Source organism: Sphaerodactylus townsendi, linkage group LG02, assembly GCF_021028975.2.
Source record: "Sphaerodactylus townsendi isolate TG3544 linkage group LG02, MPM_Stown_v2.3, whole genome shotgun sequence".
NCBI classification, from domain to species: domain Eukaryota; kingdom Metazoa; phylum Chordata; class Lepidosauria; order Squamata; family Sphaerodactylidae; genus Sphaerodactylus; species Sphaerodactylus townsendi.
This window is the reverse complement of record NC_059426.1, coordinates 111,199,916-111,225,194: the sequence shown is the minus strand read 5'-3', so window position 1 is coordinate 111,225,194 and position 25,279 is coordinate 111,199,916. Positions and strand designations below refer to the sequence as shown.

Sequence of the window (25,279 nt, the reverse complement as noted above, 5' to 3'; positions counted from 1 at the left end):
TTTGGTCTGTACGTCGCGGAAACGGCCAAAGTTCATTTCAGATTGCGGCCGCATACAAGATGGTCAGTGTTTGTAATAACGCACATTACAGATGATTTAAAAGGATTTTAAGGCCATAATGCATCTAAGGGAACAATCTAGTCTTTTAAAGTTAATCATAACTGAAAAGCCCATCTCTTGTACATGAGCTCCAACACATTTATAAGCAAAAATCTACTTGCTGAATTTGAGTGAATTATATTATCAGTTCTATCTCCTTTTTCTCTCACCTTGTATCTCACCTGCAGATCCCCACACCTCACCCATTCTTAGGTACTTCTGAAACCCAATAACTTTCTCTGAACCATGTGCTTAGTATAGACCTCTAGATTCAGTCCCAGACAGTTTTAAGTTTTCATCAACTCCTTCCACCCCCTCCATCTTAGTAGTTTTTTTTTCTTTTGGTGCCAGCCAGGACTTAGCACACACTCCCCTCCCTCACTTTGGTCCCCCCAAAAGGAGTTACAAGAGGATTGAACACTACTGTTGAATAAGGGATCATTATACTATGGGTGAGATTATTTATTGCATTTAAGAACCGCCTTTGATTAATTCATGTCTTTACCTTCCTTTTTTAATCTATCTGCTTATTAGTCAGTAAAATTTATTATTTCTTGTTATAGGTGTATTTTTCCCACCTGCTTTGGGGAAGAATTATTCCAGAGGAAAGTTGAGTTTACTCATGCCTAAAACAATCCCTAGAACTGCTGGCATGCACACTTGTAAGGGTTTCTATTCATGTCATCCTCAGGTTTCATATGACGGAGAAGATATATGGGAAAGTGTCCAAGAAAGCCACATTGATAGAAAATGGCACAAGAAATGGAATTCACAATGTATAAATTACCTGTGAGTGTAACTATCTATGATAGTGAAAGTTGCATGGTTGCAATTGGTTTCATCTGAAAACCAACATCTCACATACCTATGCCAGCAAACTGCATTGTATAGATCCTGTGCTGCTTGAGTTGATATGTCATTAGAAACAGCTTGTATGGTTGTCCATGCCAATTTCCTTTCAATAGGAACCCCCTTCCCACTTTAATTTTGTGCAGGTGCTCTAGAATTACTGCACAGTTACATTTTGAAGTTGCAATTCAAAAATGTCTCAGCCTCCATTTTTACTATTGTGAACTACCAACTCAAAATGGAAGCCAAAATAACTGCTGGAGCAGGAACCATTACCTAAAGGAATATAAACAAAAACTCCCCCACACACAAAGAACTACATTTTTCTGCCAGATTTGATCTGCAGTAACATACAATCATTATCTCAGTAGTCTTTGATTATATACAGCAATTACTCCTATACCCTGTCACACCAAAAAAAAAGTACATTTTTGTAGTCATCCATTGCCACTTTTTGGATCTTCTTTGTTGCTCCACTTGGGTTCTAGAGCCCACCTGCCCTCTCAAGCCCCCTCCAGCAGGGTGGGATGGGACTGGACATGCACTTGAGATTCCTGCCCTTCCATGCAGGATAGACAGAGCGACTTGTCCTCCTCCCTCTTGCTCCAGCCTGGCTATGAGGAATGCAGCCACCACCAAGAAGACCCTAGGGGGAGGGTGGTTAAAAAGTCAAACAAACAAATAAAGTGCAATGAGATTGAGAGCAGTGAGTGTGAAAAGGAAGGTGAAAAAGGTGAGCAAATTTAGGGAAGGTTGATGGATACCCTTTTCACTCTGCAAGGTGCACTGGGATGGCCAATGGCAAGCCCTGTGGTCTAGCCAAGTGGGTTGCAGCACTAACAGGAGAGACTTTCCTCCCTTGGCTGACCAGTGCAGACCTGGTAGCCAGTTGTTGTGATGTCTGCCACTGCCCTGCCAGGCCAGGGCTTGGTCTGTGGGGCAAAGAGGGTTGGATTGTGCTTGGGAAAGCTGGTACCAGGCCTGGTGGAATAGCTGAAGCAAGCCACCCAGTTTGGTCTTTGGGGTGGTGGAAGGCTGGAGGTCTAAAAGCTGTTGGGAATATTTTCTACAGTGGAAGCACACTACTTCTGCCTAACAACTACCAACCACACTTAGATCTTTTAGTGAGACAAAATACTGTACTCTTTTCAATTGTGCCCAGCTTCAAAATCAAGTTGAAAAAACTCCAGGGCCCATCTGGAGGCTGGCATTCCTATTTAAACATGCTCTCCCCATGTGATGCGGTCCCTATCCAAATAAGAGTCCAGATACCTAGGGACTGAGTTCTGAGCATGGGCCTTCCACCACACATTGGATTGGATATTTTTTTCTTGTTGGCAGTTAACACACACACACAGTTGGTCCTTGTCTAACCAGTATGAATGAGCATTCATCACTAACATGATTACAAGTACTGAATTCTGCACAGGAGCCATCCTGGTGTAGTGGTTGAGAGTAGTGGACTCTAATCTGAAGAAAAAAAAGAAGAGTTTGGATTTATACCCCACCTTTCTGTCTTGTAAGGAGACTCAAGGTGACTTACAAGCTCCTTTCCCTTCCCCTGCCCACAACAAATACCTTATGAGGTAGGTGGGGATGAGAGAGTTCCGAAGAACTGTGACTAGCCCAAGGTCACCCAGCAGGAATGTAGGAGTGTAGAAATACATCTAGTTCACCAGATAAGCCTCTGCCACTCAGGTGGAGGAGTGGGGAATCAAACCCAGTTCTCCAGATTAGAATCCACCTGCTTTTAACCACTTCACCACACTGGCTCTCCAGCTTCACCATGCTGAAGAATCAGGTTTGATTCTACACTCCTACACATGAAGCCTGCTGGGTGATCTTGGGTCACTCTTCTTAAATGACTTGACAACTAAATACTTTCCAATGGTGGCAGTAGACTTAATAGCAGAGAATCTTTACAGAACTGTAAATAATCAGTTTGGAAATACTGGATACTGTTGCAGATTCTTAGACTGGGATTGCACTTGGAAATAATTTACTTATACACATTTGTTTTTGTTCAAAACAATATAGCAACCCAATACTAAGGACATTTTTAAGAGTAGAGAAAATGATTAATGATACTTCTGTGACCATTTTCTGCTGTTCTTATTTGCCTCCCTCACATAGTTCAGGCTAGCCCCACCTCATCAGCTCTCAGAAGCTAAGCAGGGATGGTCCTGTTCAATATGTGGAGGGAGACCACCAAGGAAGTTTAGGATGGTTACACAGAGACAGGCAATAGCAAACCATTCCTGAATATCTCTTGTCTTGAACAACCTATGGAGTTGCCATAATTTAGGTGACTTGACAACGAAAAACTTTCCAATGGTGGCAGAAGACTTAATAACAGAGAATCTTTATAGTCAGTTTTGAAATATTGGACACAGTTGCAGACACTTAGGCTGATTCCGCAAGGGCCAAAAACAGCAGTGTGAAAATGGTGTGAAAACAGTATAAACCCTTTTACACCGTTTTAAACACTTTTACACCATTTTCACACTGCTGTTTTTGGCCCATGCGGAATCAGCTTGACTGGAATTGCACTTGAATGTAATTTACTTATACACATGCTCAATGACAGAACTGGTAATGTTAGCCCAGAGTTGTTCCAAACTGTGGTTCTGAAATAGCTACAGAAATTCAGGTGTCATTATGCTGGCTGCCTTTGGTGAAAGGTCCCCCCTCCCCCCAAAAAAACTATTTACCACTTCTATTAACGATTCCCTCACCTACTTCTCTAGCTTATTTTGTAGCTGACATGAGACAGAATGGGGAGCCTTTGCTTTTCTTATAATTAAGAGAAATTATTTCCTTTTCCCAAACAGGGTGTTAGCAAAAAGAAACATTAATCATAATTTGAACCTCCAAAGCAAGCATTGTAGTAGTGCACTGCCGACCCGGCAGTGCGTGTCGAACGGTTAGCGCGTAGCGGACCTGCTTTGGCATGCGGGTTGCATCGCGCACCCCACTCCTCATTCCCCATGAGTCTGGAGTGCGTGAACTGTCTGGCTCAATCACCCGAGTAGCAGGGACAATGATCTTGCCCTCGGGTGAGGATTAAACTCAGGCAGCGCATGCAGCTCTTCTCCTTGCCGCAGTAGCCAGATGAGATCATGCATCACCCACCGGGTAGTCTCCCGACCTCCCGGCTCTCCGGAACTCCCCAGTCCTCCCTCCTTCAAGCCCGATAGAGTAACAATAAAAGGTTACCAGGAACGGCAGGCCGAGGAGATTCGCTAGGAACGCGGACCTCAGGTCTCCAGCTGCTAAGCGATCTCCACCTGGAGGAGAGATGTTATCTCCGCTTGCGTCTGCGTCACCGTTCTTCGCTGACCCGTTATTAGAGTTGACTACAAGCTGGTTAGAAACCAGGAATCCTCGAACCTCCACCCTGCTCACCGTCATGCGCCTGGGAAGGGCAGCGATACCGAAGTCCGGCTGGGTCCGGCGCATCAAGGGACCCCCGTTTACCGTTATCGCCTGTCCCTCTGGATCGGTAGCATCCAGGAATTGCGATCCTAGGACAGTCTTTCGTCGAAGCCGGAACACGGTGAGTATGGGAGCTTGCAAAAGCAGGGCTTATATGACAAAAGCAGCGTTGAAGCGAGCTGAAAGCGTTAGCAATCACCGGCAGGAGTCCCGTAAAGAAGAAGGGAGCTTCGCCAGGCCGGTTTGGGAGATTGAGCTCCAGTGTCCATGGTACCCAGGGGGGGGAGCATTGAATCTTAAGGACTGCCAGGAGAAACATCGGAAGCACTTTCTTAAGCACAGAACACCAAGCGCCCGATGTAATGGCTGCTACTGACGATGGAGACAATGTTTGTAAGCCATCAGCCACCAAGACCCTCGGCTCCTTGCTGTAGACATGCCACTCCTTTCGATCTTTTCACCTTCAATTTCAACCCAGAATTTTCTCTATCCACTAAATTGGGCGCCTGTCCTCCTTCTGCCCTGCCGGCTCCTTCACCCGAATTCAAACTCTCCAGCTGGCTCCAGCCGCCCCTCCTGCTCCGCTTCATTTTTTCGAAGCCACTGCACCTCCGTCAGCGCCCACGTAATGGCGCCCGGGTTTCAAACTTCTGGCGTAGGCATTAATAGCCGATCTGCAGAAGAAGGAAACCCTGGCGAGGAAGAGCGATACGATATTATTAGCGTTGTGCCCCATCCACTTCTACAGATACGAAGGGGATGGCATAGTTAGAAGCGAGGGTTGTCGAGTACCGCCCCTGAACTATAATATCCCTTGCCGAGCTCCGCCAAAGCAATGTCTGCGGGGCGTAGAGGTCACTAGCTTCGTGATAGGCACAATGCTTGCGGGCTTATTGCGCCGAGGAACTTACTAATGGTTCGAAGATGACTGGAAAACCACCTTTGCATGCTCCTGGGCCCTGCGCGAATTTGTGGTCTTCGAAAGTGAGTTCGCCCGGCAATGCTTCAACAGAGCTTACACACCTCTGGCCTACCACGCCGCTCGGCACTACGGCTTCGATGCTTTTGCCAACCCCAGCTTGATCAGATTGTCCTGCCTGAAGAGGCCACCCGCTGCGATTAAGCCTCTGAGTCGCTTCTATAAGGAGGGCATTTATCAAAGTCCCCAATGCCGGTAGCCAACTCAGAGTTTTCTCCTCCATCCGGCAGAAACCCCGGGGAGCCCTATGCTGAATTTGTGAACAGGCTCAGGAAAGCGCTCAAGGAGGCAGGTGAATGGCGAGGGAGGCCAAAGCGAAGCTCTCGTATCGCCGCGCATGAGGAAAAACTTCCATGGAGGTGCCGCCAGCAGGGGCAATCCGCGAGGAGCCCTAGACAAAATCCTGAACTGGCGGCGAGCATGCTTCCAGCTTGCCAGGACATTGGATCCTCCAGCCCACCAAGCTAGCCTCACTGGCGCAGCGCTCTCCACCCGGCGGGAGGCGGTCTCGAGATGACTTCTGCTTTAACTGCGGCAGACCGGACGCTTCGAAGGGAGTGTAGGGCAGCCCGGCGGGGGGCCTGCAACCCGATGGAGGAGGGTCCTCCCCAGGAGGAAGGCCGCAAAACCGGTGCCACGTTGCCAGAAGAATTTCCCACTAGAGAGGCGACTGCGCGTCGGGGAAGCTCCCGCCGAGCGATCTCCCAGCCAGGACCAAGTTGGGGAGGGAAGTACTAGAGGCGAAGCTCAAATGCCAAGGCCCTGCCAAAACCACCCCCCCTCGTGGCATCTGCGGCTCACGCTAAAACAAGCCCGCGTCTCCTTTAAGTTCCCCACCGAGGTTCTTGTAAGCCCCAACTGTGTAAGCGAGGCCCATCCCTACCGGGACAATTGGGCTAGATGCTGCCAAAGAGCCTCTGCCGCTGAGCAGGGACTGTCATCCATGCGTCCCGGGTGATGAACTACGCACCACCAGGACCCATCCACCTCCAGGTCTGGACAAACATCCCACAGGAAGGCTGCCGGCGGGCCAGCTCGCGCTCGGCTGATTCTCTTGCCCCATGCGGCTGCCGGCTGCGACCCAATAAAGGCTTCACGAGCCCCGGCGAAGCCAGCTTGTAAACAGCCTACTTCACCGTCATGGCGGTGGAAGGCATGCTCGGGGAGCTCCCGTCCATATCTGGAGCTGTCGCCAGAAGGTTCATGGATTCAGGGCCTGGTGGACACCGTGATGTTGCGATCATCAAGGCAGCGAGTGATTGGCCGACTTCCAGTGTAACCCGACAGGCTTCGCCGCATCTGGGGGGGTGGGGAGACAAACCCAGCGAACAGACATCCAGCCCGCTCACGGTCAACGAAAGCCCAGGACACCGGCTGGCGGCTCACAGTCGCGTATCGTTCCTGAGCATCCGTAATCAATCTCTGGGGAAAGAGACCTCTCATGAGTCAAAGGTTAAAGCGACTCTGGTCTGGGATGGAAGTAAAGCGATCCGCGGATCATTGATTCCAATCGATGCCTTCGAAGTTGCCTCCCTAATTTCCACAGGAAATCTGTTTTTTACCTCCCCTTTTTCCTTCTGTTTTTTCGACCAGTAAAGGCGGGAGGCCCGAATTAACTGACTTGTGGCCCTCCCTGGATTAAAATCTGGGCCGATCACGATACGCAGCACTGTCAGGACAGGCCCCAGATTTAAGGGGCTGCAGCCATTATGCCACTAATACCCAAACCGTTTGGGTTATGGCTGCTAGCGCCTGGCAACGCTTTATCAGTACCGCGTTAAAGGCCAGGCGGCTCAGCTGGCAACCGCCCTGTAAGGAAGCGGTCGTGGCGGCTTAATCCCCAAGATAATTCGATCACAAAATTTAGCACCATCCAGCTTCCTGTATTATTGGCCACCAGGTCCGCGGTAAAGTGCAACTCCACGCCTTGCAAAACCCCCCTTCCTTTCTCGCTTTGTGTGTGCCAAGGAATTTGCCTCCTAATCAGCCTGATTGCTTCATTCCCGGATGCACCCATCCCCGAAGGTGCTTCCAAAGCCCTTTGTGTTGTTGCTGATTAAACATGCATACCCACAATCCCCAGGACTTCGCCTGTTCCCTCCCCTCGAGGAACTCGGACCCACCAAGCCTTGGCGCACCCTGATGGCGGCTCTGAAGCCAATTCCCCGCAGGGCGCTACCTCCTGCCCTCCTGTCAAACAACTAAAAAGAAAGAGGAGTGTAGGCCCCAGGAGGAGATTGCATTAAAAGCAACCTTCTGGGCTGCAAAACAAGCCTTCTTCAGCTTCCAGCTACCTAAATATAAACACTAACTTCGATTCCCAATCTCCGCCATCGGCTCTAGAACTGAGCCTGGCGGGTTCCATCGTAACGCACTGGGAAGGAGGGTATCGACATGGCGATCCCTCTTCCTACAGGTTCCGTGGACTCCGATTAACCCACGACAGGCCCACCCATGGAATGGCGCCAGGAGGAAACAACCCCACATCCCAGAGATTGAGCGCGTCTCTAGAGGATCCCGTAGCGATCTGCGACAGGAGCAGCCGTCGCCAGCAAAGACCGGTTGACCTGGGGAGGCGTCAGAAGGCGTGACGCCACCAGCCAGGCCTAAGCTGCTGCTTTCTTAAACCAAAGACCACCGAGACACCGAGAACCTCTGTGCCCGCTCTCTTTGCGATCATCACCACCAACTCAGCAACCCACCATCAACTTTGCCTGCTCTGCCTCCGATGCCGATGTACGTCGGCCACCCTGGTGAGCTTTCACCAGACCAGCATCTGGGGAGCAGTTTGCTGCCGCTGCCAGCGTCCTCATCTTCTGCCTGGGCCAATTACCCACAGAATTCGGGGAGCCGCCACTGGCTTCCCAATGCCTGCTCCATACGATCTGTAAAGCCGGAGACTTCCTAAAGCGAGGTCTGTAGGCGAGAACCCCTTCATGAATGCCTCATCCATCAGGTACTCTACTTGGAAGCGCCCGACTGGGGACCCGTCGTCCAAACCCTCCGGCTGAAACATCTTTCCCTTAACCACCAAAGGCGATTACGGCTATTGCCGCGGAGTCCAACACCTGCGCCACATATCACGAGCGCCAGCTTGAAACGAGAGGAACCGACCAGACCGTCGTCGGCTGAAACCAGTTGGAACTGCTACACACATGGAGGACGATTCCCCGTGTTGGAGAACATCCTGCTCCCCAGGGGTACTGGTTCTGGACCTCGCGGGGAAGGCGTTTAACTACATCCCTGCTTTCGAAGCTCCCTGCCGGAACCCTTTGCAACGCCTCAGTAGCCTCACCGGTATTCTGTCTACCCGGAAGGCTCCACCCGGGGAGCCCGGACGCCCGCCGCTTACGCCACTCCAGCCTGCCAGCCGATACCAGCTCGCAATGGGCGGCGGTCGCCACTCTCGAAAAGCGGAGTGCGTCTCCCTCGCAACTTCCCTGGTAGGATACGGTTCGCTTCCTACTACAATGCTAAGATTATTGGCCGGCTGGCCTGTGCCCATCTTGCGAAGTCCATCAACTCTACCTCCACGCATCTGGATTGCATAGGCTCAAAGAGCAGCAGAACTTTAGATCAGCGACCCTAGACAATGCGTTAACGCTATTGATTATTTGTTGTTGTTGCATCACCAAGGTTGTGAGATATTGCATAATATGTGTTGTTTTAATCTTTCTGATAATTCCCAGTTGATCCACATGTAGTCATTGAGCTGCAAGAAGTTGTATCTAATCCTGAAGTATGATGTTTTGCCCCATTGGTGGTCAGCCCTCTGGGCTGGCTGCGGAAGGATGGTTGAGTGCTATTGTACAGCTCTGCATTGGTTTAATTGTATGCCTTGTTATCGGATCTTGTTTTACGTTCAATCGCGTGTCTAATATTGCCTGTAGCGTGTGTAGGAAACCCCTCGCATTTCCCTTACCCGCGAAACCAAGTTCTAATGTTGCACAAGCAGCTTGGTCAGCTTGACCATCACGATGACGGAGGACAGCGTCCCTTTAAATCGCCCTTAGCATTTGACCCGTTTTCTAAAATGTAAAGGAGATGTAGTAGTGCGCGACGGCAGTTGCCGTGATAAACGTTGGCATGTAGCGGACCTGCGACCTTGCGGTTGCATCGCACCCCACTCCTCATTCCCCCATGAGTCACAGGTGCGACTGTCTGGCTCAATCACCGGCGCCCAGGGACAGGCGATGCCCCAGGTGAGGATTGGAAGCGTGCAGCTCTTCTCCGCGCATTAGCCAGATGAGATCATGCATCACCTGATCTGCCAGGCCTCAGCTCTCGGAACTCCCCAGTCCTCCCTCCTTCACGCCCCCGATAGAGTAACAATAAAAGGTGCCAGGAACCGGCGGACGGGAGATTCGCTAGGAACACGGACCTCCGGTCTCCCGCTGCTGGCGATCTCCACCAGATGTTATCTCCGCGTCTCGTCTCGTTCTTACGCTGACCGCGTGGGTCGACTACAAAGCATGAAGAAAACATTAGTGCATTAAACTGCATCATTATCTGAGAACAAACTGTTTCAGACTTCATTTCTTTTAAGGGCTATTGACTTCCACACTGAGCCTGTTGTGCTGCTATAGGGATTCGTCTTTTGCAATTAGCAGCAAGTTGAATTGAAATGGAGGTTCTACAGAACACTTAATATACTGTGGAATTCCCCATAAAAAACTGCAGTGACCATCCCAGTCAAGATCCACCTGTTTTCTGTACTTAAAGTAAAGAAAGTAAATCCTGTTCAGCAAAGGTATCAATTCTCCCTGTAGTTTCTGCCGATTGTGTTATTTTGCTCATTTGTTTCAAAGTATGGTTTGGAATGATCTTGTTTTCCATGCTTAATTAACTGTTTTCTGTTGGAGTAGAGTCTTTAACTACTGATGTTTTCCTTGCAGCCAAGTTGATTTTTTCATCACTATAATGTTGCAATTTTGGGCTTAAGATAATTGAAACAAACCAAATTAATGAGCAACCACATTTTGCTGCGAAGGGAACAGCAGTCTCTGACCCACCCCACTATTCCTATGGGACCAACACCTGATTAAGATCCATTCCAGGCTGCTGCATGAATAAACAAGAAGAAGCTGATTTAAACCACCAAAAGAAAGGAAGGGGCAATATCTCTGAGAAGCCTTCTACCACTGAATGAGTCTACATGAGGATGGCTGGCATTACAATTGAATTTTATATAAATAAAATCACCATGAAACCAGGCAATAAAAACAACCCAGAAAAACTGGAATGTAGCTGATTGACAGTGCTGTCATTTGCATTCTCAGTAACAACTGAATGAGCAAATCATGTACATACCAGAATAAATGGTGAGTATGGAATCAAAGGAACTATAAGAATTTTTACTGCCATCCTTTGGAACAGCCTGCCAGAAGAGCTGCATCCAGCTGCTTCTCTAGAAAGGTTTAGAAAATAACAAGCAGGAACTCTCAAGAACTTGCAAGAGGCATTTCATTTTCCCCTACCCCTAACCCTTACCAGAAAGACCTGTTAGTAAATTTAATATATTAGCAACAATCGACCCCAGAAAAACTTATTTGCTGCAGAGAGACCTCTTTTGGCAATCAGTTGCTGAGTTTAAAAAGGGTGATAGAAAGTTTCTGTTGCCTGCATGTGTGGATTTACAAGTCCTGCCTTTTTGCAAGTGTCTCTTGAATAGGAAAACATAAGCAGAAGACAGAGACCATACCAAGAAAGACTGCTCCAGGCAACACATCCTCTTCAAATGGAATGACTGACAACGCACCCAGCTCAGTTGCACACATAAATCCAGTCTGCCCCTGCTGCATAAACTAGAGAAAAATAATTTCCTGCTATGAAAAACTTGTATGCTACAAGCTTTAACTATTCAACATATTGACTATTTATTAACAGAAGAACACCCCGGGAATGAGAATGAGGGGGAGGCAACACAGTTTTAAAAGGATGATGTAAGAGCCATGTTTATAATCTCATCCACCCTTGAGGAAAGAGAAGCTGCATTCACCTTAAGTTGCCAGACAGCATGCTCCCTGTGGAAAGCAATTCAAGACAGATACTCTATACAGTCACCCCAATACATGAGATCTCCTAGAAAATGGTTATTTACCACAAAGATGTCTCCACATTGCAGTCTAGAGGACCATTTAGCAACGATGCAAGACTTAATGTTTCAAATCAGAAGCTTTGGCTTTGAGCTGAGAGATGATGATTTTCTCACTGCTCTGTTCATGAGTTTGCCACATGATTTGACAATAAGGTCTCAGTTTTAGAGGCAAAAGAACATTTAGATATTAATTATGTGATAAGCTTCCTGCAGAATGCAGAATTTGAATACAGTGAAATGCACTTCAGCAAAGATTTATCTTTTAAAATTGGAAAGTGCTGCCTCAAACAAACTGGAAACAAAGTGTTTTTACTGTAGAAAGCTAGACCATTTTGCATATCAATGCCAGTTGAAACAAAGAAGCCCAGATGTGGCCTCAAATGCCTACAGAGTCTCAGGTTACTGAAGATCAAAGGTGCCTGAAAGGAGAGGTGGAAAATCCTCCCCTCCAGCCAGAAGGAAAGAAAGAGGAAATGAAAAGTCAGGAAAGGTTTTTCTTGTTGCCAACTTTGACCTCGAGACAAAAAAAAAACCAATTTGTTTATGCTTGACTCAGGCACTACTCGTCATGAAGTAAGTAATAAAATATATTTCTCTGAAATGGAAAGTTGTGATGACAGCCTAATACGGGCTAGGGGCATTCCCTTTAAACCGCTTGGGCATGGAGATGTAAATATTCAAATCATGAATTTGCATGGTGTATCTGTTCCATGCAAGCTCATGAATGTGCTTTTTGTTCCCACTGCACCAGACAATTTAATTTCTGTGCCTAGAATGTTGAAGTTGAAATCTGTATGTAAGATTGTATTCAGAGGATGAATGCAAGATTCTTGATCGTGAACTTAATATGGAGTTTGCCACACAGAAAACATGAATATTATTATTACTTAAGAAATATTGAAAGCTATAATGAAGAGTTTTTTCAAGTCAAAGGGGGAGAATGCCCTCACAAAGACTGTGTTCATGCATAATATGTGAAGTTGGGACATAGGGGCTTTGATGCTACCAGACAACATATTAAAATTGTGGCATACACATGGTTGAATGTAATTTGAGCAATCAAAGATGTGATTATTGTCTCAAAGGGAAAACAACTTCTCCCAGACATTCTAAAAATTATGCAACCACAAAGACAAGGATTTTAGAGTAAGTTCACAGTGATCTTGTTGGGCCTCTGGCGCCATCCTATAGTGGAGCCAGGTATATACTCAGCTTTGTTTATAGCTTCAGTAGGTTTTCTGTTGTTTACATGATTAAATCAAAGAATGAAGTCCCTCAGAAGTTTAAGATTCATTTGGCTACTGTCAAGAATAAATTTGGCATGGTACCCCAAATCCTCTTTGCTCACAATGGTTCTGAGTATGCAAGTAATGACTTTTAGAAATATTTGGAATGTGAAGGAATTGCAAATGCAAGATCTTGGAAGTACACTTCCTCCCATAATAGAGTGGGAGAATGATTTAGCAGACTATTTTAGAGACTGCACACTGTTTATTGATGCAAGCAGAGTTGCCAGACCCCTGCTGCGGAGCAATAAACACTGCCACATGTCTATACAATCGTAGTGTATAAAGAGCCCTTTTGAATTGTGGAATGACAGATTGCCAGTATTGAAGCATTTAAAGGCTTTTGGTGCTAAAGTTTATGCATATGTTCCCAAAGAGAAAAGAGAGAAGCTAGACCCAAGAGTAAAGCTTGGCGTATTGGTTGGCTGGATGCTTTGGAATGTAGGTTCAATGGATGCTTTGGAATGTAGGTTCAATGACATTCTACCCCCACTGAGGCCACAGTCATATCTAGGCTCCACCCTAAATCTTTAGGTGTTTCTCAGTCTGGATCTGTCAATCCTACTCCCACATCCCCCTTTGGTGGCTGGGAGGGCCTAGCAACCCCACTGGTAACCACCATCTGCCTCATCTCATTTGGGACTCACTTCAGACCATCTGTCACCATCTGCCTCAGCTCATTTGGGGGTGGGCTGGGTACCAGTGTCTGCCTCACTTTGCATGCAGGAGCCAGGTACAACTAGCTCTTGCCTCTTGTACAGGGCTCTGGTGGGCCAGGCTTTCCTCTGGCTGCCTGAATGCCACCTGTCTTATCTTGTATGCAGCTTGCGGGGGTTAGGCTCCACCCTTCTGTTCTGGAAGTGCACCATTTTAGAATATGCCTTTATTAGGTTTATAATTATGATTAATTTTCCTTTTGGACTACCAACTGTATTAGTTTTGCATTTGAATGCTTGCATTGTGGTGGGCTGTTTTTGATTTTTGGCTGTTCCCCTGGAAAAAAAATGGATGCTTTGGAATGTAGGTTCAATGGCTTTGGTTTGGTTTTTGTTTGGTTTTTGGTTTTTGGCAATTATCTTATTATGGTACCTCTGCTATTTAAAAATGTTCACCTACAATAATGTTTTAGGAAAATAACATTTATTTTGGAGAAAAACTAATCAGATTTTTAAGGTGTTCATGGCCTGGCATACAGCCCTAAACTATGATTATAAAATGTACTACATTTACTGCAAAAGCTCTTTCCTTTTCCATATCCAATTTATGTTTTAACTGAAAGCAAAGTACTTATAGTTCATGCTAGAAACAAACAGTTGTCACTTAACAAAAGCTTGTCTTGAACGTTAAGCACCACTTTGACAATCTAGTGTACAAAATGTAAATTTAACTTTGACATTCAGAAGAACTTCTAAATGGAGCATAAACTGTGTCTCTGTATAAGAATTCTTGGATTCAATAAGTACAATTTAATTAAACTAACATAAGTTCTGAATTTGAATCCTCTAAAATGTATCTTTCTATTTAAGGAGAGAAAATACATAGCTGTGATTCAGTTTATATATGTATCTTCTAAGTGTGATGCTCTTGGTACTTATTTCTTAAAGTTGGGAGGAGTGCCAGGATATCGCTTGACCAACCTATGGTGGACCAAGGGGATCCTGTTTGAAAGACAGTGGCATCTCTACCCACCTCAGCCAACCCTTGGGGTGCCTAAGAGCACAGTGCCAAAATGGGGAACCAACTCCTTGCATTGGTTCAGCACACTTTAAGGAGAAAGAACTATGTCTGGATTTGTCTCCCTCCAAATCAGCTTGCACAATGATTGTCCCACAATTATTCTTCCTAACAGGATTAAGTTAACAGAAAGACCTTGGCCTGGAGAAAATTCCCATCTCCAGACCTGGACCATATACTCCAGTGGAGACAATGAATGGGTTAATGTGCTTACCTGCCCAGTGTTGTACTAAGTAATGTTTCTTCCTCTGACTAATATGTTTGACCACCCCATTTACACTGTCATTGTGTCAGATAATGAGTTTGGAAATCTGAGTTCCAGTCCCTATTTGTGCCATGGAAGTTTGCTGGGTGGCCTTGGGCCAGTCACACACACTCAGCCCTGACCCTGGCTAGTATTTGGATGAGAGACTTCTAAAGAATACCTGGGTAATGATGAAAACATCAGACTGTGTAGGCCAGTTCTGGACAGCTGGCCATCTTAAAAATGAGTAGAGATTAGGCAGATTGGTCATTATAGCCATTATAGCCATTATAGACTGATGACTTCCCCCTCACCCCCACCTTGGACAGACCAGGAGAAAATTGGTGTGTGCAGGGAGACAGGACCTAAAGTTGCCAGATGGTTTCGGCAAAAGTAGTGGACCCACTTGAAAAAAATGTCAACTAACACTCACACATACACACACACAAAGAAAAATGTCCCATCTCTTTAATAGAGGATTATGTGTGGAGAGTTATTGAAGCATTCAATGACATGTTCAATAAGATTCTATTATGCCTCTATTAAAGGAACAAGATACTTTTCTCCAGGCATTAAGAACTCTAAGCAGTCTACTCATAGTCTGTGTCATTCTAAACATTACTATGTCACACATGTCCATTGGATACGTACAAATTCATATAGGTATTTTTGGATTTTTAATGTTGTGCAGCAGGTAGAAATTCAACAGACATTGGCCCTCTATTCATGCAGTGGACTTTCCCCACTTTTCGTTTAGGTGGGATTTTTCTGCTATAAAGGGTCCTCAACTGAGCCAGCCTGCTATTTTACCCACACATTCTCTCTGTGCAACCTCCAGATGGGAAGGTCTCTGCTACCTTTTTGTGTGTGTGTATGCCATCTTGGGTCTTGCATTATTTTGTTAGACCATGTAAATTTCATGTAATTTTCACTGGTCTAACAATAAACTTGCTGATATATATATATATTTTAAAAAAGCTCTTCTGACAGTTCTGAATTGCTACCCTGAAGAGTGGAAGTAACTGCTTTTGGTTGGGTGGGGGAAGGTTAGGAGGAGCAAGAAAACATGATACAAAGCAAACACATGCCATCTTTCTTTGTTTTCCCTGTGAAGCGAGAGGAAAAGACATGCTTTCAGAGGTTTCAGAAACTGCAGAGATTCTCTGATCTGGGGCACAGTGAGTTGGGGAGATGAGAAAATGTGGTGGAGACCACAAGTGCATTTTATAGCACTGTTACTACTGTTTTAAACTTTCTGAAAAGCAACTTCCTCTCCAGATTTTTCTTTTTCGTCAAGCTAATAGGAATTCCTAGAGTATCCTGCTTTCCCACGAGTTGTAGTCATGGTTACTTTCAAATCTTGCTGGCTGTGATGGAGAACAGCTGAAGTGGGAGTGTCATCATTTTTTCAAGCTGCAAGGAAAAGAAAGAGCATGGAGCTTGGCCATGTTGGTTGCAGACTTACTTTAGAAGATACTGGACATTTATTTATCCAGTATTTGCTCAGTTTATTAATTGGACAAAAATGGAAAATATGGCATTGTCCAATTCATAACTGAACACCTGGCAACCCTAGCAGTGCCCAGCCTGCCGACATGGCCAAGGAAGCCTATGCCACCTTGGGAAGATGGCACCTGCCCCATATGATGTCTGCACAGCCTGGATAATGCCCTCAAGTTCAGGAGAAGCAGTGCCCATGGCCCACACAAGGGATGCTGCCTGTCCACCTAAGTCCCCTGTGGAACTTTAAAAGAGTTATCTCACTTGGCATGCAGGCTGCTTCTCTTTCCTTCCATGCAGGCTGACTCTCCCTTCCTCTTTTTAGAAATGAGGTCGTCTGGGGGCAATGCCAGGGCCCTTTTCTAGGAACATTTTCCAGTCCAAGCCCACTCTTGCATGAAGGTGCACATAGGTCATCAGCAGTTCCCAGCTGCAGGCCCGGCTGGTAGCCTATTTATGGAACTTTATTCCCCTGTGTCACCCTGGCAATCACTAGCCTTGCTTTAACCCCAGCCTCCATGGCTACAGTCCACATGAGCTTTTTGGCTGGGCAGGGGGTGGGATACAGCAAATACTTGCTTTCATCAGGACCTTCAGTTGAGAAAAACTCACAGAAATACACAGAAACTCACATGTATATTTATATTGCATTTGTTAAAGTTTCTAAAGCAGCAGATTAAGAGGGACTTACATTTTTAAAATAAATGTAACTCAGATTAAAAGGATTCAGCAGGTAAGCATTACCTGTTTGCAGTTCTCTGGAAAGAGGGTAGACAAAGTAGTTTTGGGATGAGGCACTAAAATTATGGTTAAGAAAGGTTAAGCAGTGACCTATGGTGGCAAGCCCTTTCTTCTAACCTATCATAATTTGATGGCTATTTCAGGCTGAGCTCTGGGATCAGGAGAACAATGGCAGGATCAGGAGCTAGGGAGTTTCAACCTTTTTTGTGATTTCAAAAATTGGCAGGTATGAAAAATGTTAGAGGCAGCTGTCAGAGTCCTGAAATGCAGTATCCTGTGCTGACTACAGAGGGAAAAGATGGGCAGTCTGAGTTTTGCTTGAAAATTACCTCATGCTCTGGTTTTGTTGCACAAATAACCTCTTCCATCACACTGACAAGTCTTTTTTTGTTAACTTGCTGCCATAATAAATTTCCCACCTCACAGATCTATTTTCATTAATACAGATATTGGCAAGGCACGAAAAGGGGGCCCCATGCATACCGTAGACACTTGGTCTTGTTGGCATTTTTCATTCATGTTTTCTTTTACTTTAGAAAAATTGTGTCAGCATAATGTATCTTATTGTGACTGACAAGCCCATAATTTTTTTGCTATTGTCATCAGATTCCAGAAGAAAAGGGGAACAAGTTTGACCAGCTTACATTCACGTCAATTTGGCAGCTCCTAATGTATAAATTATTGTGTTCCTTTTTAGATGTTGATTGGTTTCTAGATATAAATAACCATAAAAGGGACAAAGCAGTAAGTCACCCAATTTGTGTTCAAGTTGCTGATACTATTCTCTTAAGCTGGCATGGATCTGGGTATTTCTTGCAGACATTACACAATGGAAGAGTTTTGTATATGTCTGTTTTTTCTTTCACCCTCTTATAGCATTTCTTTCCTTTGTGGTTGATATAAGAGGATATGTCATCTAGTCTAGTGCTTTTTAACATAATACAAAAAGCCATCTATAATATACATTACAAGTGGGAACCAATGAGAAACCCATGGAGAACTACCACACTGGTTCCTGTTTTCTCCTCTGGCTTGACACCCTTCTGGTCACCTTCTCTATTCATTTCTCCACTGCCACTTCTTCCTCCTATCTGTTTCCTCCTACACATTCCTCCTTATCCTCCTCAACCCAAATACTGATCTCCACCTCCTCTTTATCTTCCCACTGCCCTCTTTCCTCAGCCTGACCTTTTCACCAACCACCCATCCTTGTCATTCTGCCATCCTTCCCTTTCCTCCCTGCTCTGACTTCCCACCCTTGCCCTCTTTTTTGAGGAGGATGCTGTTGTTGTCACTGCTATTGGCATTTCAGTTCAACCCTCAGGTCAATCACCCACAGATTGTTCAGATACAGACGTGCCAGGGAAGGAGAAAAGAGAGTTATCTTCTGTGTTGTTGTCCTACCCTTTTCACCCTGCTTTATTGGACCACAGATTCAAAGCAGTTTTTGTGCAATATGTACTGGCAAATGCCAGCAGCCATGTGTGTTTGTGTTGTGTTTATGTGTGTGTGTGTGTGTAGCAGAATGTCCAGACCAAAATGAAATAGGAACAGGCCAAGCGTGCAGAAAGGTCTGTTAGCAAGGTTAAACCGCTGAAAGGGTTAATCCAGTCAGTACCTCTGGAAGCCTCATGAACATGTCTTTGATTACCACACCCTGCCAAGGGTGCTGCAATACAAAGGATCTAGGAAACACCCTGCCACAAGTTTTGCATTTCCCTGCCTTTAGCAACCACCTCCTTTACAATTGCTCCTTCCCTGACCTCTAACACCTCAGCCAAATCTGCATACCACACCTGGACAGAGACTCCTAAAAGAAACTCTGCCCAAGCCATTAAGGCTACCCCTGATTTAATCATAGACAATTGGCTCAAATGTCTCAATAGATAAACTGTTAATCAGTTCAACCCAGCTATTCCGGCATGAAAATCCAAGAAACTGAGGAAGAGAGCTCCTTACTCCCTCCCTAGACTGTGCTCTGAGGTAGAAAAGTACAGTTCGCCACAAGCTCAGTGCTCTTTACTAGCCTGAACCTCCCTTGCATCCAGATAGTTTTGTCATGATATCACCCTTCTCTTGGATTCACATGCTGGCTGTCTGAATCCTTGCCCTCTTCAGGAACTTCTCATCTGAACCTAGGTAATGTATAAGTCCCTGCTACTCCCCTCCTAATCTTTCATCCAAACCTATTTTTCTCCCCTGCTTATATCTCTTAGGAACTGTTGTGTAAGCCTCTTTACGTCTTACTGTATGAATATTTTTACCAAAAACCTATAAAAATATTTAATTTCATTTTGGTCTCCTGGCATTCTTTGTAGAATGTTTCTAAGCCATTTTCTGGTATAGTTGTTGTAAAGCTTCCCTCACTAGCCTACCTTTCGCTGCTAAGCTGAGTTATTCCCCACTGCCATTTTAGAACATTCTTACTGTTGAGCTAGCGTAAACAGTGTCCACCCCATCAATTCTTGGTTTTTGGTTTTTGATGCCTCTATGTTTAGTTGAACTTTGTGGCTTGACATTGTCACTATCTGCTGTTTCTTACCTTATTTCCATATAACTTGCATATAATAACTGGCGGAATAATACCAGATGTTGCAATTGTAGGTGTTACAAGATGTTAAGAAGGAGGAATTATGTGTGATTATTAGTTTTTGCCCCAGCAAAACATAAAGTGTTACATCTGTTTTGGCCCTTAGCATGCATAGTTGCAAACTTTAAAGGCTAGAAGAGGAAAGGCAATTGTGATTAGGTATATGGAGATGTAATGCAACAACAGACAAATTCAAATCTTAGGATCATCCTCTCACTGTTCCTTGACACAGTTCTTATTATGTGTGTCATTACTAAGTGAAATAATAGTCAAAGGGTTCTTTAATATAGTCTCTCTTGTGATTGCGCAGACAACTGGAAGTTGCATAATATGTGATCCCATTTCCTTGAGACAACTGCCTCCTTCCCTTTCCCTTCTATTGCCCCCCCCCCAAAAAAAAACCCTTTAAATTTTCAAAATGCTGGCCCTGGATAGTCCCACCAATTTCTGGATATTTCCAGAACTATTTGGGATCTAGATACCAGTATTGCTAAAAATTCCAAATATCATCCATATACTTGAATATACCCCAACATTTAAGGATTTTTTTGTGTGTGGGGGGGGGGGAGATATATATTTTGTATTTCTGCAAACATCACTATTTAGGTCTTCTCATTTTTCCAGAGCAGAGAGAAATAAGAGTCAAACGTCTTTGCATCAGATAAGTTTCAGAGTGATGACAGCTGATGGGACCAATGGTCATTGGCTTACATTTTAGCTCCTGAAGTAGACAAAATTGATGGTGATGGCCCTGCCACTCTTATTCAGTTTTTTAAAAGTATATAGAAAGTTTCTAAAAGAGTCAGTAGGTGGAGTAAAAGAAGAAGAATTTGCTAGGAGAAAGGGGTGGCAAAAGTACAAAAATATCTTATGGCTTAAACCAAGGAAAAAGGTGTGATATGAATGAATGAACGAACGAATGAATGAGGCTGTGTAAAGATTTTGATGACTAGATATTGGGATTTTAACATTTTTATTGTTATGAAAAAGCCAAGAACAAAGTAGGCAGTTGAACATTTAGGGCCTTGCCTAAATTAATCATGGGAGGTTCTGATTTTTGCTGATTGATTTTATACTACCTGCAAAGCAGAATTAGCTTGGTCAAAACAAAGCCACTGTTTTTCTGAAAAACAAAATGCAGCAACAGCTGTCAGGAAATGCCACACATACCACCCTGTAGATAGATGAATTGTCCTCTGGCTCTGAGTGGAAAATCAATCATAATCATAAAGTATTATAGATTGTCTCATTTCAGGCATTTCAGATTTGTTATTAATGGTTTACCTTTTAAATGAATTTGATGGCCCGTATTTTATAATACTTGAACAGTGGAGGCTTCAAACTGTGTTTGGGTTTCTATCAATCCTGGAGAGGAGAAGTATAGGGTGTACTTGCTCACTGACAAGTTGTTGTCATTCATCCGATTATTGATCTCTGGAGGCTGTTGTGAGCTGTCTATCTTGTGAATGTTTAGATCAGATGAGAGCTCTGTGGATAGATCAAGTGTCACAAGCAGTATTTAGTCAACCTGAGAACTAACGAATTGAACAGGAAACACACCAGAAAGCCTTGATAGGCTTGACATTGCTTTCATTATGAAATTGCTCCTCATTCCTCTCAATGGATGCTTTTCCGCTGTGACAAACAGAACAGTACATCAATAGATGCCGCTGCCACAAATTAGGTTGTTGCAACAACAGCTACTTCATGTCAAAAACTGTTATTTGTTCTCCAATAATAGCATTTTAGCACTGGCAAGAGCTCTCACAATGCAGAAAACCCCTACTTAACCAAACACCACTTAGCACTAACCAAACACCACTTAGCAAACTTGTCAGTTTGTTTTTCTGGGACTATGGGTGCACTGATGTACAATACTCTGGTCTAACACCCAGTTGTATCAGACATTATCTTGGTCTTCCTGTAGCTTGATGAGTTTATAATAAAAATCTATAGTTCAAAAGAAGTTGTTATCAATTTTCACTGAAAACATTTTTGTAAGAAGTTCTAAAACAAAACTGCTCCCAATTGGAGATAACTACTCAAGGTCAAGTTCTTCTTCTCCACACTATTTTTCTTTCCCTCCTCCTGGCAACTCCCATGCACTCATCTTTCTATTTTTCCTTTCCACTTTCACCCACCTACCTATCAACTTACCTGTTTTTTTCTCTCTCTCTCCCTCCAGCCCAAACATACACCCATACAGAGAGAGAGACATCAACTTTAGCAATATTTGATGCTTATTTATTCATGAATATGCATAGTTTTTGGATCTGATTCTGAGAAACCTATGTTCATGTCCCATTCTGCCATCAAAAGTCACTAGATACCGCGATTTGAAAATCGAGCTTCAGCGTCTATGGCACAAACCAGCTGAGGCTGTCCCAGTGGTAATCGGCACGCTGGGCCCCATCCCAAAAACACTAGGGCAGCACTTGGAACATCTTCGAATTGACAAGATTAACATCTGTCAAATTTAGAAGGCAGCCCTGCTGGGATCCGCACGAATACTACGCCAATACATTACAACTTCCTAGGCCTCTGGGTGAGGCTCGAATTGTAATGAAGGCCAACAACCAGCTAAAGATTTGGCAGCTGTGAAATCTATAATAATAAGAAGAAGAAGAAGAAGAAGAAGAAGAAGAAGAAGAAGAAGAAGAAGAAGAAGAAGAAGAAGAAGAAGAAGAAGAAGAAGAAGAAGAAGAAGAAGAAGAAGAAGAAGAAGAAGAAGAAGAAGAAGAAGAAGAAGAAGAAGAAGAAGAAGAAGAAGAAGAAGAAGAAGAAGAAGAAGAAGAAGAAGAAGAAGAAGAAGAAGAAGAAGAAGAAGTCTTGATAGGCTGCCCAACCCCCGAAGGGCTCTGGGAGGTATATTCTCAAACTAATTTACTTCAAAGGGTTGTTGTGAGGGTTAAATGGAGGCAAGGAGAATGATATAAGCTGCTTTTAGTTCCTATTGTGGAGAAAGATGCAGAGAAAGATGCAGTAAAAAAATGTATATATAAAAATACATGCTAAAGACTGGACACAAGGTAGAAAAACAACACTTGCTGCATTTGCATTTATGGCAACATCAGTTCTTAGAGGGGAAAACAAGGCTGTTTTCAGCTCAAAAATATTTGAATGAGGATGAAAGTGTAATGTATACAGCCTCATCAGCAATGCTTAGCAGTTTCACAGGCTGAAGGAGCTCATCAGCACTCAAGAATTCTCTAAATATACTATAAAAGTACTCTACTTGTCATTCTTAATGACTCTCTGCTGCCACTTATGGTGATTGGAGCTCCATTTATAGGGTGGTGTCCCCCCCCCCGCCAATTGAAACCATTTTGATCATAGAACAAATTTAACAGATCACAGAGTCTACATTTCAAAGTGCTGAATAGAAATTTAGCAGTTGTGCTTTTGTAAAGAAAAAATCTTCCCTTTGTAAAGCTGTCTCTAAGCCATATAAAGGTTTGTGTTGTATACATAACGGGGTTTCTTTTCCTCTAAATAAAGGGGTGCTCTCATTACACAAACTGGCATTTTCTCTTGCTTAAATCCTGCATCCAACGAAAGAAAATAACAGCCCTACAAAGAGACCCAGAAAACCAATCTCCTTTGTTGGAACTAGGCTTGGTGATTCAATAAAGCCGAATCTGAAAACAAAGGCTTGAAAAAAGTCCTATTCAGCTTTATTGGGTTTGATTCAGCCCCAAATACCAAGCTGCTTCAAAAAAAACCAAACCTGAGCCAAATACTTTAAAGACGTGATAAACCAAACTGCTATTCAGGTTATTGTGTTTTGTCCATTTAAAGTTTAAAGGGACTTTGTCACAGTGGCTAGCTCAGGGGTAGGGAACCTGCGGCTCGAGAGCCGCATGCGGCTCTTCTGCCCTTGCACTGCGGCTCCACGAGCCGAGCCGCCGGCCCCATCCTTGCCCGCCCTGCAGGCAGCAGGGCAGGTGCACCAACTGCCCAGGGCCGGCTGGGCTGCGCCACAGGCTTCCCCTCTCACCCGCCCCGTTGGAGCGGGGCGGGCGCTTTCCCAGCAGCCAGCAAGGCTGAGCTGCTGGCCCCATCCTTGCCCACCCTGCAGGCAGCAGGGCGGACGCATCCATGCGCTTCTCAGAATGAGCTGAATAAAAGGTTAAAAAAATCCAATATATACAGTGTTATCTTTATTTTAAATGTCAAAAATTTTTTGCGGCTCCAAGTGTTTTCTTTTCCCGTGGAAAACGGGTCCAAATGGCTCTTTGAGTGTTAAAGGTTCCCTACCCCTGGGCTAGCTGCTTGGAGTCCTTTTAAACTGCTTCAGTTTTTTTTTTTCCAAACTGGAGCACCCCCCCTTTACCTTACTTACCTTTGCTGGGTGTCTCTTCTGGACTTTCTGGTAGGGTCTGGGGGGATGCTTAAAGCTCACCACTCCTGCATTACTGAAGCAGGGCTGACTGCAGTCTGGTCCCCATGCCCTGTGGGTTGGTTTCTAGGGCAACAAATAGGAAAGCTCTCTGGAGATTCTCTCCTAGCCAGTGGCTAGCGTGCATTTCTGCAGGGAGAGTTTTTGCACCTTTGCAGAGAGGGGGGAAGGGGGAAAAGTTACTACTGGCCCATGGGGCCTTAGAATGCAAACAGTGGTTTTTGGATAATCAGCGAAGGTTCTTAACACTTTTTAGTTCCCTGAGATACTTTCAAACTTTTTGAGTTTTGGTGCCTGGGCCAAAGAGTACTGGCCCTGACCAGCCCATTTTTTTCCAGACTGTTCAAGATTTCTCTTTGTCTCTTTTGGACTTGTATTCCCTCTGTCTGGTCTTTTGTTAACTTGTCTTTGAGGGATACCATCAGTCCTGTAAAGCCGGCCCACCTGGAGAAGAAGTTGCCGAAGTGTTTTATTGACTGACCCAGTTTAATTTTTAATGACTTTTATCCTTTTAACCGCTGTTTGTTTAACTTGTTTCTAGTTGGGCTTGGAGATGGATTGTGGTAGGGGTGGGGAGGCTGAGGGCTTAGGTCCAAAGGCCTTGGGTTCAGGACCCAAGGTCCAGGTAAGCCTGCATACAAACCTAGTTGACCTGTTTATGTAAAAGTTACCTTAAGGGGAAAAAACTGCTTGTTTTTATTGTTCTTCCCTTTCTCTAAAAGTTATGCAATTAACTGTTATTGTGTTTTTTAAAAGTTCTGCATTTCTGATTTAACGTTGCTGTTGTTTTAGTGTTAATGTTTGTAAGGAGTACTTTTAAGCATCTAGTTAAATCTCTCCTGCTCCCCGCCCCCCAACTCGGGTGTTTTTGTATTTGGTCCAGCAAACCCCTGGACCCTCATACAATCCTTAGCTCAGTGCAATTTGAAATAAAACAGCAACCCTCATGTATGTCTATGATGGGGGAAAAGTAATCATTTTTCCCACCATAGATAGTTGCTGAAGCCTCCCAGATTCTTTGATCTTGACTTGGCTCCATTGTAGTTGATGGGGAATTTCTAGGGGTGTCTAGGGGGTGCATTTTTAAGATAGAGGCACAAAAGTTGAAATTCAGAAAGCTGATCTTCCTTATAACACCAGCATTTCAATAAAGGGATACAAGACAGAAACAAGTGTGTTTTTGCAGCACCATCTAATTTTTGCAGTGTACAAGATGTTGTTTCCAGATAGTATCTTTGAAATGATAGTGTCACCAGCTGCCCTGGTAACTTTTAAAGTGATTTCAGAGTGATTTCAGCTTTGGCAGCAATGAGCGAGTGCAGAAGC

The 25,279-nt window shown here is 44.6% G+C and overlaps 1 long non-coding RNA gene across 1 annotated transcript in view; it reads left to right on the top strand.

Annotated features, from left to right (window-relative positions):
• The first annotated feature begins 11,918 nt into the window (after positions 1-11,918).
• LOC125425882 overlaps positions 11,919-25,279 on the top strand; it is a 47,147-nt gene continuing 33,786 nt past the window's right edge. The window contains exon 1 of the long non-coding RNA XR_007243467.1: positions 11,919-12,032. This is a non-coding gene — a long non-coding RNA (uncharacterized LOC125425882). The remainder of the gene's footprint in view (positions 12,033-25,279) is intronic.